The sequence below is a fragment of the Struthio camelus genome, chromosome 3 (genome assembly GCF_040807025.1).
Source record: "Struthio camelus isolate bStrCam1 chromosome 3, bStrCam1.hap1, whole genome shotgun sequence".
NCBI classification, from domain to species: domain Eukaryota; kingdom Metazoa; phylum Chordata; class Aves; order Struthioniformes; family Struthionidae; genus Struthio; species Struthio camelus.
In genome coordinates, this window is record NC_090944.1 from 112989893 (window position 1) to 113007517 (window position 17625).

General features: G+C 40.4%; 1 protein-coding gene across 15 annotated transcripts in view; it reads left to right on the plus strand.

Moving 5' to 3' along the window:
* TRERF1 (transcriptional regulating factor 1) overlaps positions 1-17625 on the plus strand; it is a 104598-nt gene that overhangs the window by 61408 nt on the left and 25565 nt on the right. For all 15 annotated transcript variants that reach the window (XM_068939728.1, XM_068939726.1, XM_068939730.1 and 12 more), the window contains one exon: positions 12176-12273. The gene's annotated coding sequence lies outside the window, so the exon portion shown is untranslated. The remainder of the gene's footprint in view (positions 1-12175; positions 12274-17625) is intronic.

The window sequence follows — 17625 nt, forward strand, 5'->3', positions numbered from 1 at the left end:
AAGGATGCCAGCAGGACATTATGGGATCATTTAGAATCATTTGGGGTAAAAATTGGTGCTTTCACTACTAGAGACACCGTAATGCGGGGCAAAGTGAAGTAAAGACTGCCTTAAAGTTTCTGTAAGATGGGCTTCCTCCAGGCCAGTGCTCTAGAAGGAAACTAAAATGAAAATCAAATAGAGCAGGTATCTCAATCAAAAAAAAATTTGATTGTATTATAATTCTTCCCTTTTGAAAAGTATACCTTGGACTCATGTTGTTATACTGTAGTATAGTATATACTATAGTTTATAGTTACACTATAGTATAACATATAGTAAGTATAGTGTTTGGTGCATAGACTTTCTTTCCATAGCTTGAATTTGCAGTCCCCGTCACATGATAAAGGAATAGCTGTGTTGCTGAAACTTGTAGATACTCTAGAGAAAATCTTAAAATAATATCGCAGGTCGCCCCATGAGATCTGTGCTTGAGATATATGTCTGCTCTTTGAACCCTAATGTTACGCTCATGTGGGTTGATGCTTTTCTCCCTTAGATGTGTAGTCTTAGGGGAAGGCTATTTCAGAATGCCCCAGCGCTATGTTGGGTTCAGTCACCATGTGCATATTGTATAAGCCTTTCTGTTATCTAAGAGGGAGCCCCGACTTGCAGAGAGCACAGTAATAGTGCATATGACCTGTTTTTTTTTCCTCTGAGAGAATGATTTCTTTTTATCTTTTTATTTCTCTCTTCAGTAACATCGTATTCATTTTTCATATAGCTGTTCAACTCATTATTCACGTAGGTTCTGCCAGATGCCTTTCTTGAACTATTGCAGCTTACATCAATGCTAACCAAAAAAACAAACCAAAACAAAACTTTCTTTAGACAGTGTTGCAACCTGCTCCTAAGTTAAGGACCATGGGACCTGGCCAAGAGAAATAATGTTTCCCTAACATTGAGAGCTAGTGTTGTGCCACTGGAACCGAATGCAGAAAAACAAATGCGAGTCCTAGCATCTCTTCGAGTATTTTAGGTCATATAGTGGTAACGCCAGCCTTCGCTTATAAGTGTGCCACTGATGCTTTCTGTGGGGATCTTTTTCAAGGTGGGAGAGGTTCCCATGGCTTGTATCTCTGCTAGCCTGCACACTTAACCTTCCCACATATCTGCCTGCCTTGAAACTTCAGGGGGATCTTTAGTTGCTTCCCCTGGACAAGAGAGGCTGAAGCACTGCCTGCTCATGTTCACTTAATGTTGTGTGAGTCGCTTTTACTTCTGACTTGTTCAGCTTGTTTTGATATCTCCTGCCATTCGTTTCTGTTGCAGTTGTTTTTGCCTCCCGTTTTAATTGTGGTTTTTAAATTGAGTCAGAACACCTCCTCCCTCCTCACTCCCCCTCTCCAGCCCCAAGTCTTTGCTGGTATTTGCAGTAATGAGGGCTGCTAGAAATGGCATTTTTCTGTTGCATACTTCAGTCATGTAGAAATCCACAGTCAGAACTAAACGTACCTGAGGTTCGTGGCATTACTTTTCAATCTTCTGGTCACGTCACTTGTAGCCACTGCTTCTTAGGCAGTTTCCAAGGGTGCATCGGTGGGGAGGACAGCCGTTCACTCTCCTCTAAGTCACAGATTTCTCTTCCAGACAGATCTCTTGGGCAGATAGAAACTCCAGAGAGCCTTGAGTCTGCTGTAAGTGAAAAGTGAACAGAAGGGAAACCACGAGTGTGTCAGCAGCACCACCACCTTCTTTCCAGAATCCCATGATAAATCAGATAACACTGTTCTGAGAATTGCTTGCTTACTAATTATTGGAATAGCATTACCTTTTATTTGTGTTCTTCATTAACATTTCAACTCAAGTCTGGGACTTGGTGAATAGTGAGCCTTGAAGTCCATAGGTTCAGTAAATGATGAAAAACTAAAGTCTGTGTTTGCTTACTTTTTTCCTTCATAAAACAAACACAGCTGACCTGCTCTTTAAGTAAAAATGGTGTCAGAAATGGTATATTCTAAAGGAGGAGGCTGCTTTTATTTTTTTTTTCCTCCGTTTCCTCATCATATAGCTCCATGTGCATGTGAACAATGCAATAAATAAATATTCTGATAAGTCCAGTCTTAGCTGAGATAACCTTGGAAGGTCCTTTTGCAGACTTCTAAATCAAGATAAAATACATCTCTTACAAACTGGTAAGAAAATTATAGAGTAGCTCCGGATAAACATGATCTGGAGCAGCTTAGATTTCCAGCTAGCACACTCTGAAACTTAATATCCACATAAAATAATTGATGAAAGATGTTGCTGTAAAAAAAAACATGTACACCCATTTGAGAGAACAATCTATTGAGAGAGAGTTGAAAAATGAAGGTGAGCTCTATAAAATGATACTGAGGTAGCTGACACTGGCCTCACAAATGGTTCTGTCTGCTGTGCTGGCTTTCAAAGCTTGGAACTGTACTCTGGCTCACAACTTGGTATGTGGGCATCTGAGCACAAGACTTATCTGAGCAGAATTTATGCTGGGCATGTTATCTAGTCTGTTCAAAGATGTGAGAGTTTGTTCTGATGTTTCTGGAGGTCTTCTGCAGATGGATAATTTATAGAGGCTTCTTTAGATGACAACAGATAGGAAATCACAGATTTTAACAAAAATTTGATGCCTCAAGAAGAGGAAGAGAAACTGGTGAGTAGAAGGCATTCCAGAAAGGAAACTGAATGGCTCGAGTAAACAGGACTTTAGAATATCCACTGCTACCTCCTAGCAACCAAAACTTTTATGAGGTGCAGTTGGCACAGATCCACTTGCTCAGAGGGCGGTTATATGTGATTCCTGCTAGAATCAGGTCACTGTGACCTCAGAAAAAAACGAGGCTTGAAATTAGAGATGATACTTGGGCGCTCTGTTGTACAGCACCCAGTTCCGCACCTTTGTGCAGAGCACTGTGCCAGAACCCCAGATGAGCCGTGGGGAAATGCAGGCAGAGCCTTTTAGTTCCTGGACATTGTCTGTGAGGACATGCCAAGTGGTCTGTAATGGAACTAAAAATAGTATAAAATGGTAAGGCACGTAGTGCTTTCAATTAAAAGTGTGATGTTTGGCAACTTGCCAGGGATTTTGAAGGATGATTTTGTCACCTGGTGTGTAAGTTAGAGCCATAGAGGACAAGTAAGTTTATCGATATCGCCTTCTTCAAGGTTTTTCTGACTTAATTCATTCCCAGGAGAAGATCCTATGAAGCTATACTGTGCTGGCTATTGGGAAGGTTTCCTCTGTGATGCTTGCTAGGTCTTCTGTGGAAATTCTTTTCTACGGTTCTACTAAGAAAGTAGCTGGCAGTTTGGTTCAGAAATAAAACTATAAGCATTAATTTATTGAAAGGCCCTTTCCTTAGCGCTCTCTTTTGCTCTTGTTGTCCAAAAAATAAAAACAAATCATTGAGAGGAAAAAAAAAAAAATCTTCTTAGCCTGCCTGGGAGGAAGGGAGAAATTACCCTCATCTGTGTTTCTCCTCTGCTTATACTTTTCTCAGGATAAGTGTCAAGCAGGATGGACTTGCTCCTTACAGAATTATCTGTTATCTTTGTTGCTTTAATATCAACAAAGTATTCCTGTAAGGTGTCCTGTGCGCTTTGTCGTCAGTTGGCAAAATTTGAGGGAGTGTTGTGCTGCTGGACCTGCATTTAGAGTGGGAAATACCTTCTGAGCTAAATTAGGGAGACTGGGAATATGCATGCTCTGAACTGGAGAAGCCCACTTTCAAGGCTTGAAAGGCTGTGTATCTGTGCATTTGCAGTAAGTTTATAGCTTAACTAGAAGACCTTTTGGGTCTGTTGTTATTTTTGCAAGTATTAATTGCAAATTCTGTATTATGTGTCCTTCATTTGTATTTAACTGTTCTTCCATGCCTGCAGATTAAGAGCATCATGCTGTTAAAAAGCATAGCCCTCCCCTTTTTGTGCTACTTCTGGTTTTATGGCATACTAGGAGAGGAAATTGAGGATGAGCAAATAGCACCTTCTCTGCAGAAGAGTCTATACAAAGGAAAACAGATTTGAATATAGGGATGGGTAGGAGCTTTGAATGAATAAGAGAATACTCAGTGGAGCTAATACCTGTGAGGAATAAATTCATCACACAGAGTTGAGAAAGCTTCTAAGTGTCAGTGTTCCTCTGAAAATGGTAAAAGTAATTCTAAAAGTTGAATGGCATGGCATTTAATTACGTAAGGAACCGAAGGGGCTAAAAAAAATAATAACCTGGTATATCAGAAAGCAATTTAAAATGTAAGCTAGGGAAAATGGAATATTTCTGTCACAACAAGATGAATTCCACCACTGGCTGCGTTGACTTAGTGTCTAAAGTTTTGTTCCAAACAGATCTGTAACTATGGAGCGAAAAAAACGTACTTTTGTTCGCTTAACCTCCCAAGCCGACCCATTCCCCTTCTCAGCAAGAATAGTGATGAAGATTTGGATAAATATACAAACAGAACTTAAGAATTTAATTAGCTCAGTTGGTTGTACAATCTCCAGTTGTCTGATTTAATTGTCCCTTTCAAAGGGATCACTTGAAGCAGAGCCCCATATGCTCTGTGATTGTCAGTAAACTAAGCTTGTTAGTGTACAGTACGAAGGCCAAAACTGAATTCTTGTGGGTATTCACAGCCTTTAATAAATAGTGTGATGGTTCTGAGGAGGAATCTTTCTTTACGCCCACTCACCCTTAAGATGTTTCCCTTCAATTCAGAAATGAATATTCAGTTGAAAAGTTATTATACATCTCGTGTCTTTCAAAATGTTCTTAGCACTTCATAGGATTCTGTCTGCAAGAGGGGGGGGGCTTTTCTTCTTTCTTTCTTTCTCCTTTTACCTCTGCACAGAACATTTGGAACCAAGCAGTTGCTGTTAGACTTTTAGGTTTGTCTGCTTATTTGTTTGGGGTTTTCTTTTGGATGCGTGTTGTTGTTGTTGTGTATCTTCTCTTGTTTGTTTGTTTGTTTGGTGTTTTTGGTTTTTTTTTTGGACTGACAGTATTTTCTCAGCTGTGGATGTCCTGCTCCATCTTCTCAGGGCAGAGATGGCAGGGGCTGCTCCTCGGCGCTAATATGGCATGACAGGGCCAAGCATGAGGTTATCAGGGCTATTAGCAGAAGATCTTGGTTTTTGAAGTGTTCTTAATTCTGCCAAACTGAAACAATTAGGGCTAAAGCTCGTTATCGGGAGTGGCTGCTTGAGGGAGTTTTTTGGTTTGTTTTTTAGGGTTTTTTGGGAGGGATTGGGGAACTTCATTTAGGGGAGTGGCTGTTTTCCAGTAATTTTGCTAAGGGAAAGTGTAGTTTGGAGGGGGGTTGGTTCAAGGAAGCAGGGTTATTTGCTGAAGTCGATTCTGACAATGATTTGTTTGAACAGTTCAGCCACCTCACAGTTTGAAGTAATGAACTGAAATGTTGCAAGAGTGTAGGCTTTGGGTATTTAGAATAATGAAAAGAAGAGCTGACTGAAATGTTGCAGGAAAATTCCTTGTACTGAATGATTGGAAGATAAAAATGCCGGAGGAAATTGCTTGTAGATAAATGAAGTAATGTGTGTGGGAGGAAGGGGAGGGGGGGTCACAACTTCACTTTACATACACCATGATGAATTCTGCACCAGGTGGTATGGTTCTGGAAAGAGATTTTGTAGTTAAAATAGTTCTGTAAAAATGGCAGCGTAATGCTCAGTAAAATGAGTGTCAGAACTCATTAGTGAAGGAATAGAAAACAAAAGAGAAAGCACGTATGTGCCACTGTGTAAATGTGTGATGTTCTCATATCTTTAATAGCGTGTGCAGTTGCGTTTCCTTCCTCCTTCTCCCTTTCCTCTCCCCCATTCCCCAAAATGTACAGAGAAGAGACTAAAGGTGTGCAGTGACAAAAAGTCACTAGAAGTCTTCAGCTGAGAAAATGTCTAACACTGGAAAGGAAGAGATCCGCAAAATCGTGAATGTCATGAGGAAGGGAGTGGAGAATGCATGTTCACTGTCCCTTGCAGGAGACTGGGAAAGACGGGGAATGCTAGGGAAGCGTGTGAGAGGAGTGAAACAGAAGAGGACGGGTCCTCGGGTGACTGAGGCTGTGGAACTGTGATGGGACGTGATAGATGCTGATTGTCACGTGAGTTCAGAAAGCAAAGGGTCAGATTCATGGGCTGCTAAATTTAAAAAGATAATACCTGTGACTCAAGAAGCCGCAAGTCATTAGAGGCTGGGAAAATGTCCCGGCAAAACGTCTTTATGTGTTTGCCTTGTTTCTGCTCTCTTACATCTAATGCTGGCTACTGTTGGAGACTGGTTTTGGTACTGTGTGGTCTTTATGGTCTTTACTGTACCGATATGATCACTCCTGTGTTCTTTCACTGTCTTTCTGAACATATGTGGGTTTTTGGCCTGTCTGCAAATTCTTGAAAAATCTTGCACAGTGTCAGATTTGCAAGACTTGAAATTTGGCATCTTAATTTAATAAGCATCCTGCGGGGGAATGAATGTCCTCTGTCCCCCAGTGTGCTGTGGAGCTGAATTTAGTTGGCATTCACACAATGTCATGCCTGGCTGAGACTGGGAAGGCTTTTCTTGTATACTTAAAGCTTGTGCCTGCAGTTAGGCCCAGACTACAGGCAAGGAAGCTATCTGAATTTGATATGGAGTGGACAAGAAATGCATGGGTGGCAGGAGGCAGCTTGAAGGGAAGCCTGAAGAAATAGAGCTGAGTAAAGGCAGAGGAAGACTGACCAACTCAGTACTGAAGGAGTGAAGCTTGGTAGTGAAGAGAAGAAGAAAGAGGATCTTGGAAACGGAGTTGGAGAAGGGAGTAGGTTAGCGAATGAAGAGAAAGCAGAGAAGCAGCCAAGTGCAGGAGTTGTAGAAATGGGCAAACAAATAGAAATGGGCAAACAAACGTCTGCCTACAGAAATGCGCTTGCTTCCAAGGTGAGGATGGAAACAGGATTTGTGGAATCTGCAGTTCTGCTGTCAGCAAATACCCGTCAAATTCAGAGACGCCTCCTGCTAGTGCTCTTTCTCCCAGTGGATGACAGGCTATTACTGCTGTAATTTACTCTGTTCAGCTTGACTGGCATGTGTAGAGGCCTTATTAGAGACTGGTTGAAGAACTACTCTGGCTTTTAGACAATACCATGTAATGGAATATCTTACCTATGTGGTGTCCTTTAAAAAGGACATTAAGCCAAGCTCTTCAAGATTAAATGCAAAAACGAAAGTATGCTTTGTAACTTCAGTTTGGCTTTGTTTTACATAAATGCGCTTTATGAGAAATCCTTAAACAACAGTATTATTTTTTTCCTCCCCCTTCAAAATTCCTGTCCGGCTTGATGGACTTGATGGATTTGCTGCGAAGATAAATCAGACTCCTGCAGAGGAAGGCTGTGTTGGATCCCTGATTCATTTTCTGCTCTGGTTTGAAGTTATGTAGTGGAAGATGCAGGGAACTGGGGAAAGAATATTTTCTCCTGGATAAGAAACTGAATGCTGCCCAAGGGAGCTGGATTATATCCTTGTCATTACCACACAGTGGCCATGTGATGCAGTCTTTTAAGGCAGGCTTCTCCAAGGTAGTCATCAATTCCGTGTGATGCTTTTTCCTGGGTTCTGCTTTGAACACCCGTTTGCTTTATGTAAATGGTAGACATCTAAACAGTATCTCAAGTCAAAGCTATGCTTTAAATGGAACCTAGCGTCGCACAGTATCTGTTATCTGAAGCACTAGATCTTGCTCACGAAAAACTAATAGATTTTGAAATTCATAATTTATCTGTGCTATAGCATCTCATCTGTAAGATGTGCCATTTGTCTAAGAGATTTGCTGTGCTAATAAATGTAATACAATATTCCTGAAGCATTTCAAAGCTGTAGAAATGAGTACATAAAAGGAAACATCTTACATGCATGAAGAATCCTGTCCTCAGAGGAGAATTTGAGTACTCTCTAGGAAATAAGTTGCAGCGAAAAAGCTGAGCCATGGGCTGGGGGAGGGCAACAAAGTCACAGAGGTGATTAAGAGAGGACTCACGATATGTGGGAAGAGACTGTGTTCAGATGGAGATGCAGAAGTGAACCAAATTAATGGTACACAACTGATGACAGCAGTTCTGGTATTTTTTTCTATTATTTGTGGTGCTACCTTTAGCATTTGATATTATTGTCTTTGTTGGTCTTGTTTGTTTGATACATGTAGTCTGTTATTCTTCTTTGTTATCTTTCTTATCTTAGGATGGCTTAATTTTCCTTTTTTTTTGTTCAGCGAACAATTTAAACGCTGTTTAATCATAACCAAACAATTTAAATAACAGGATGCTTTCTGTAACCCTTGTTGTAATAGAAACAATGGGAAATACAGCAGAGAAGCCTTTTGTGTCTCAGTTAAACTAGGTAAGGTTTCTTCAACTCATGGGAAGGTTATCAGCTGGTGTTTGTGTAGGGTTGGATAGACAGGCTGTCACTGTGTCGGAGAAGAAGAGAAATTCCAGATTACTTGTTTGTTTTGTATTCTCAGAGGAACACATTTTCAGTGCTCTGGTAATATACCAGTTCTTATACTTCAGTTAAATTCCTAATGTTAAATGATAGAAAAGTCCATCCTGTTTTAGTAAATATAGCTATTCCCGAGGGTGCGTGTCCAACATTGCTAGAAACATTTATCTTCCTTTGGTAGATGGTATTTGTGTCCTTATCTTTGATCTATCTTGTTCTTTTAATATCTGAAATCTTGTACACGATTGTAGCTGTAGCTTTGCTCTTGGAAGCGTATGGCCTGCGATAGACAAACTGGAAGAGCAAATGGAGTATTTGCATTGCTTTCTTCAGTGTCACTGCTTCTCATGGTGGGAGCGTGTTGCATCTTCGTCTTCTGAACAAAGCTTCGCCTTGTCCTAATCTTCTGTTAGGCCTCAAAGCAGTAACAGAAACTCAGGAAGGAGATCAGTGTCTTGAAGCTCAGCGTAGCTACAGCAGGGATGGGAAGATCTCTGGGAAATTGTCTTTGCTTTAGCTGAAGAGAGCTGAGGCGTTGCACCAAAAATGCTGCCGCTGCAATGTAATGCCTCAAGTAGCATAACCAATACTGCTGGCTGCGTGATCACTTCCAGAGAAGCAGTGCTTCTTTCTGCTTATCCTTGAATCCGTTCTGTGAAGGCTTCTGCCTGCACTAATTTAGTGTTCCTTTGGAATGCTTCTCGTGATGTTTTGCAGTAACATCCAGGGGGATGGAAGCTTTGATTTTTCTGAACTATAACACGGCTGGTCTAAGTGCAGATAAAATCCATGACCTTTGGTATGTTGCCTAGAGTCTTCCCCTTTTTTCCCCTGGAAAAATGTCTTTCAGTATGAAGCTCATCAGATCAATATGTTATAAGCATAGTAAAGTTCAAGAAATTGACTCCATTACTATCATGAGGTGAAAAATTGATCTAGTTGCATTCTCTCTGCATTAATTCATTGGTGCTTTACATTCCCATAAAAGGTATTATATGCTCCTTATTCTCCAGCCGTGTCATCAATCCTAATGAGGAGCAAAGAACAAAAATTTATATTTCATATACAGGACAGCTGATCTCCGACTTAGCTTTTCATTTGTAAATGCTGCTGTAGATTTTACTACTCATTTGTTCCGTAGTGTGCTTAGATTATATGTAGACTGTAGAGACTGAGACATTAACAAAATGGGAGAACATAGCAAAGGAATATAGATCTAGGTTGCTTTTTAATAAAAACTGATGAAAATTTAATGAAAGCTATTGTCAAGGGTTAAGACACTATTTGAGCATTTTATGTATTTTTGCAGTGTTTGGTTCTGTGTTAGTTACATTTGGACTACTTTCAGTATTTATCAGCCATTTATTCACTACCTCTGGCCCCCTAATGCCCGATGTTTCATTCTTAGCCTATGTTATTATGTATAAGAGCTTTTGCACACGTCTGCTAATTTACGTCCAATTGCACATAGGTACTTTTACAGCTCTGACAATAAAGGTGAATGACTCAGAAGCATAAATGAATATAAAAATGGCATAGTGGGAAAAGCAGACAATAGAAAAAAGAGAAATGGGAAAGAGCTTTTTGGGGCATTCCTATTGTTGCTTTTCCCACCATCTCTCTGCCTGGCTGCTGTAGGAAGCTACCAGAGATAGTTCATCTGCAGAATACCTTGGAATTTTTGGGTTTAATGCTAGTGTTCACTGTTCCAGAGCAGATAGATAAATTAAAAAGAAAACAAAACTATGTACTGTGGCTTTGGTCACTGCTTGTGATACAGCAGTTATTTCTTAGTGAAGTTATTTCTTAATTTCTTTAAACAGATTGTGGCAAGTTCTAAACAGCTGTGTTAAACGGAGGGGAGAAAGAGATGTTTTCCCTTTTGGCTTCACCAGAGTTAACCTCAAGTTTTCCCTATCTTTCTGAATATTTTCTATTACAAACACAGAGCGATGGTATGCACATCAGTCATCCTGAAGGTTCAAGATCTCTGTTACAGATTTAAGTGTTAAATACTAGTATGATAAAACAAGTTGGACAAAGCATTAAGCGGATGTGGCCTCACTAAAACGAATCTTGTCTGAATGCACGTACCAAGTCATTACAGAAGTTTAACTTAAAAGGTGGAATTTATTGAGAAGAGCAGTCAGCAGATAGGATAAGAGCAGGTAGCGAGAGGTTTGCTCTCTGTGACATCTGTAGCATTTCAGCTCACATTTGTAATGAGACATGGGCGTGCACTAAGCCTAGTTACTATGACTCAACCCGATAATTTTGTAAGCAAGAACTTGCTGCTATCCAGGAGAGTCCATGTCTCTCTGTGCGGTGCTACCAGAATTTACCACCAGCCGAGGTGTTCTGTAAAAGAAAGGCATTTTGGGCAGGTTAGGCTTCATAAGGAACTTTTATCTCCCACGCTGGATATTTTGATCAAATGTGTTAGTGTTTGGATTGTGCTGTGAACCCGTCTTTTTGGCTTTTACGGAGCGTGAGTGTGAAGCAAAGATTAGTACTGGACTACTTGGGTTTATTTTCCTTACTTGGGGGGGAAGGGTTTTTTTGTTTGTTTTGTTTTGTTTTTATTATTAAGGAACTACTTGGGTATTTTGAGTTTTTCTTCTTGCTGCACGTAGTTACGTCACCGTGCCTGGAGCCTATTGTCAGGGATTTTTAAAGAATAATTTGAACAAGTAAATCTAGTGTGAAGGTGACAAGCAGCCAGTGAATGACAGGAGGAAATTTCTGGTCGGGGTCGCTGAGGTTATCTGTGCCCTTCTCTCACAAACAGTCTTTTATAAGGTTGTCTCTTATGGCTGGAATGACTTTCCAAAATCTATTAGCCGGGTCTGACATGAACGGAAAATTTCCCATTGACATCAGGGAACTGTGAATCACACCTTAAGCTTCCAGGCTTGTTTCGTTCAGGGCCTTCCCTAAAAGCCATTTTGGCAGCAGCACCTACAAAAAGAATGTGTTGTTTTCATTTAAATAATTTTAGATGCCTCGTCTAGATATCTCTTCTGAACTGGGTGACGACCTGATTGTATCTCCCACACCTTTGACTTTCATTAATCCCTCCCTTCCTGATTGCTGAACCTTCTCTCGTTTGTGTAACGTTCGTCGTGTAGGTTGCAAATTCTGGGCCAGCAAATTGTCCTTCTCTGTGCGAGCGTCTAGCGTCTCTTTGGGTTCTGGCGAAGACGCAGAAGATGCTGTGAAATTTTTACAGCCTGTGCAGCAGAGGCACAATCTTGTTTTATTTATTGCATCAGCGCAAACCATTCCTCCTTTTTGCAGTAGGAACCAAACTGAGTAATAAGAAAAGATGAATTTACTAGTATTTCAACCTGTCATTTGAAGGAACATGGAAGTTTCAATCCCAGAGCTTTGACAGTGAAGCAATCTCTAGCTATCAATATGGGAAAGGGATTTTTGTTTGTGTGTATATGTTTTTTTTAATGGAGTTATAGTGCTTATAGATGATTTCTGCAATAATAAATTGAAGAACGGAGTAGAATGAGGTTGCCATATTGAATATTAGCAATTGGTTGTGTCACAATAGACAGTTCATTCTTGCAGGTCTGCTCATAGCTTGGGGCAAGTTGGTGATATTTTATGAGGTAATCATGTGGGGAAAAAAATTCCATTCTTTTCCTTTATGTTTAGATACGTCACTTTGAGATCCCAGAATGAAAGCAGCATGAAATGTTATGGCGAAGACAACACAGCAAGAAGCAGCGGTCTCACGAATACTCGCAAATCAGGTAATCATAGCAGCGTTGTATGTCTGCTTTTTTTTGAGTCTGGCTTGTTAAATGAGGCTCAACACCTGTTGACCATCTTCCAAAGGCTGTGCTTCTGCGTCCCTGCGGCTTTATCGATGGACTTCTCAAATATGACTTGTGTGTTGGCTTTGGGTCCTGTAAAACATTATTTTATGTATCCCAATATGTATGTCATAGGAGATGCCCAGACATGTAAATCTTCTAAAGGCCCACCTTGGCTATACTGTCTGCTACAAGCAAAATGGCCATTATCTTGATTAAAAATAAAAGAAGCCACGATGTTCAGTTCTTCAAAGCCATTAGATTTTACATGGCTCTGTTGCTAGGTACCAACATGATGTATTTTAGAGGGACTGGCTTTTCAGAGGGTCCTGCAGCTGCATTTCTGAAAAGTCACTTGGCTTTTGGGGAGGCATTGGGCTCAAGATAGCTTGTTGCTCCCTCCTGAAACTTAGCCATATGCTATTTCCCACATGCTATTTCTTCTGCTTTTTATTTTTTTTTAAATTGTTTATCTGTCTCAGGATGTTTCCTTCTTGCCTGTTTTTGCAAATCCCAGCATATGTTCTCTGACTGTTTACAACATTTGTAGATACAGAAAAAGGCAGTCACATTACAAGCTTTGGAGCATAAACACTGCAGAGGTTAGGAAAAAGCTGTTCAAGCGTATTAGAAGGGTGCTCACCTCATACTGAAATAGTGTATTTGGCATTGCTGTGGTCTCAACGACAGCTGATGGATTGACGTTTGAGTGGAAAGGCATAAAAAATCCTCCCCTGCCCACCCCCCGCCAACAACAGCGGTGAACAGAGATGGTAACATACCTGCTGCGTATAGTAAGTGGGCAAGGTCTAACATATCTGTTCTTAGGTTCTTCTGTGCAAAGGTCTTGTCAGGTCTGCAGCGCGAGGGGCTTGCTGGGGCAAAACAAATCACTCAGTTCAGTCAATTCAGTAATAGAAATAAACCAAAATATAAATTGAGGGCAGTTTTGATAATGGAACGTGTATATCTTCCAGGAACTGTATAAAAAGTTTTGCCCTTGACCTAAGGCTCACCAGAAGGTACTACAATTTATTTCGTATAAACAGTCAGTAATCCGCGATCAGCTTAAGACATGTCAGAGAAACGACATTCCATAGACCACTTCCGCTTTGGTCAAATATGCAGTAATGTATTGGTGCATACTAAAAATCGTGTCTTTATCACAGGTGATCAGCACCTTTACAGAACCCTGTCTTCTGTAAGCTTTTTAGTCATGCAGTCTTAGCATGATCAGTTCAAAGGCCCTTCTGGCGGTAGTAAAGGTCTGTATTTTACTTTTTTCCATGAGTATTGTGAGGTGATCTCATCATTTTATATTTGCCATTTTTATGCAGTAATGTGATACATGCTTCAGTCGCAGTTCTGAGAGCCCTTCAAAGTATCTTGAAACTGTAGCACTATTTAACTGACGACAAAGATAGTCAAATTTACGGTAGCAGCCTTCTAAATTTCTTTGGGATTCCTGCAACTTTATCTCCCTTGTACAAAACCGAGTTAATGGTTTCATTTAGAAATCAACCCCTTCTTCTTGAATAATAAGAATGATGCTCGTTTTAAGGAAAAAAATGTCATTAAATTACCAGTGCCTGAGAATGTGTTTTCTACTTGTAAATTGCATCAAAAGGAGAGGGAAATGTTTCTGTCTGTCTGTCTTCCTTTCTCCTCCCCCTTTTCTAGAGACTTTCCTGAGATGATCAGAAACTCTTGTTTTTGCTGGGCTTTTTCCCCCAGACTTTACTGAAGTGGAGAAATTGCTTGGTTCCCCTCCCTCTTCCTACATTCCTTTCCCCTCCCCCAAATCCAACGTGTTCTTTATTAAACTGAATTAGGACATCCTAGTCTCTCTTATGAGTGGAAATGGGAACAGCTTAAATGAGCAGCCACATGAGAATCAGCAGCCTTTCCAACTGCACTGCAGAAGGAGCTGAGCTGCAAAGGGAATGATAATTTTTGAAGGATTTGTGCAACTGTTGAAGACTTACCAGCATTAATATTAAAAAGCAGATAATCTGTTTTTCCCCTTGCCTTTTAAGAGTGCATAGCTCTCTTGCTATCTTTGCTATAAAATCATTGTACTAAACACTTTGCTTCCCTTACATACTCTTTTCATTTTTTGCAATTATTTTATTTGCTTATGTTCTCATACACTAGGGTGGTATTTGTTCTTTTTGTTTCGTTTGGTTTTGGTTTTGTTTTTTTTTTTTGCCTAATGACTCCAGCCTTTGCGTTGGTATGCAGATATGGGCATGGATTTGAGGCCTCTGCCATTCAAAGCAAGTCAGAATTGAAGTGCAGTAGGAAACGTGAGCAATTGTGTGCAATATTGGAGTCAAAATGGTTTTCAGCTCTAGGCATTTGTCTTTGAGATCGTTGTATAAAAATGCCATTGGTCCTTGAAATCCGTATTGCTACTCTGGCGTTAGTTCTAGCGAGTACAGCCAAAATCCTGAAACGTTGTCGCCCTTATTTTCAATTCCTGCTTCTCTGTTGTTACATCAGATGTGTCTTCAGAGTTTCTATATGAAGAAAGTATAGGTATGTGGGTTACCCTTTTCGCGCTTATCTTCTTCCTTTTCTCTCTGGTAATTCACACAACCACCTTGCTTGGCATTCTGTTTCAGTACTATGCTGGTTTTCTCACATGCTTATTTCCTGTGCCAGAAAAAGAGAGCTCGAGTTTGAACTGTGACTGCAAGAAGAGTTATGGAAGCAAGCAAACCTGGTGTCTAAAAAGCCTGCAAGAGCACGGAGCTCTTCGAAATATGTCACTCTGCCTCTCGCCCATTGCTGTGCTTCCCAGACATGTCATACAACTGCAGTCTTCGCATCCAAAGATGTAGTGATAGTTGTAGCTCTGCTCCTGGCAGCTGAGGTTCAGTAATGCTGGGGTGTCCTCTCTTATGTAGTTCCTTGTTGGTTTTTAAAGCTGCTTGTCTTGGGGGGTCTTTGGTGGTAGTTGTACAATTGGTGCTGCCCAGCTAGAAGTCATGCCCACCTGCACTATCGCATGCCTAAAGGCTGGATTACAGTTAGCCTGTGTGAAAGGGGCTGCTGGGATACTGTCAGCCTTAACAGGACGGAGCCTGTTAGAGAAGGAACAGCTGTGTAATTGTGTATCAGACCTAAGGAAAATCAAAGAGATGATGTGAGTGACAGTTGTCTTGACTTGGGTGCATCACAGCAAAATATTTCACCGTTCTGAATAACGGAGCAGGCCAGTAAAGGCATTCCAATAAAAAGGCTAAAAATTGAATAAGATCAATCCTGTTTTATTTTGGTTGAAGCTGAGTAGGAGGCGAATTTTAAAGGAAAGGAATAAAGGAAGGCAACAGAGAACGTCTCTTTTGGGATTTTGGCCTACCATAGTTAAATATGAAGTTTTATATTCTGAAAACAAAAAGACAGCCACCTGAGAAAGCCTTGTCTCAGCCTGCCCGAATTAAGGTCAGTAGGACATGGTTAAAACATGTTAGTGAGCTGTTTCCACTGTTGGGAGAACACACGGCAGAGAGACACTTCTGTAAGCAGACATGCCTTAAGTTAAGTGTTACAAAAAATATTGTTTAGATTGCTAAAAGCAGTCACTGATTTGAACTGATTATGTGTTACAGTTGCTGACAACATAAGGAGGGATTTTGCCCCAACAAATACTGCTATTACTGTTGTTTGTGAGTAGCTGCAAGTGCTCTGTCCTGCAGAAGCCTGTTGAGCATTGAGACCTTTTTTGCTGTTGCCTCCTTAAGCATGGAAATCAAAGTCCTTATCCAGTCATCCTCTTTTTTGACTCTTAATTCATCTGTAGTTGATTAAAATGACTGCTGAAAAATTTGGAGTAAGTTGGGTAAAGTATAGGATCCAATTGCATTTTGATTCACAGCCATGCAACATAATGAGACAGCTTAGATCAGTGCTATAACAACTTCACGGCCCATTAATGAGTCTGCTTCCGTCAGCATCCGCTCTGGTACAGTCTTTTGTCATCCCTCTCTACTAACTTAGTTGAAATTGAAATTGGCTGGCATTCAGTCCTGTTTCTTCAGCCTGCACCCAACCCAACTTTAAAAGCACTGGCTTACTTGGAGTAGATGCTTTGCTCTGAAATTCGTGTGCATTCAGATAGTTCAATAGTGTAACTGTGACTGTTGTTTATTGTAGTTGAAAAATTCTGCAGGTTTCATGTGTTTTATGATGGAGCTTGGGAGTTTTTTTTTTTTTTTGGGGGGGGGGGGGGGGGGGGGAAGGCTGTATTATAATTGCCATCTGTCTGATATGTTGCTGCCTGCCCTTTTCTCTAAGATATTCTGACTCTTCAGAGATATAATTTGTTAAGGATGGAAAGCTGCATCTTCTTTACTGAAGACTGCTCGCATTAGAATATTCTTGCATTTTAAGTGTACCAAAATTAAGCTGTAGCACGCTTCCAGGAAAGACTAGTAATATTTGTATTTCCTTTCGGTTGCTTGTATTTGAAGAAGGAGGCAGGTGGAGTGTGTAAAGTTATTTCAGCAAGCTTGGCATGTCTGTGGCTTTCGGTCTGGAGAGTGGAGCTGTGCAAGTTGCAGGGGACCATGCTGAAACGATGAGAGAAGAGTTGGAGTGAAATCTTGTCCCTGTTGAAACCAATTGAACTCCCATGAGTTTGAGTCCAGGTTCCATCTATAATCTTAAATAGGATGTTTCTCTTTCTAGGCAGTCTAAAGAAATGCTTCTGTCCTTTTGCATTTGTTTTCATGTTTCTTTGTAATGATTTCGTAATTGGAATATATTCTGTAATGTCAAAAATGTAATGGGTTAAGTAGCATAAATGACTGCTGGAAAGAAAATAAATGTAGAATTGCAGAACCATTATTGCCCTAAAACTCATGCTGCTTTTAGAAATTGAGTTGTTTGATTAACCATTTAGTAGTAATAGTTGTTTTTGTCATTGAAAGAAGCAGAAATCATTCAGTACACTGCCAGTGGCTTCTTAGCTGAACTAACTGTTGTGCCTCTAAAGCCTTAGTAATGTCATGTACAGCACTGAAATACTCTTTACTAGTTTTAATCCAATGCGATAGATTTAAGCTATGTATACCCATAGCATTTTATTAAAGTTGATTGCAGATGCGCAGCGTATGCAGCATCAAGTCTTGGAATGTAAGCCTCTTCAAGCTGGTATCTCAAGGACTGTTTTATTACTGATTATGCTTTTGTCAGTATGCTTGTATGCTTTTTTCCCATTACCTGAAGGTAGGAAAACAAAGCTTTTAGGCATGTATGCTTTTCTCCCTCCTGCTCAGTGACATT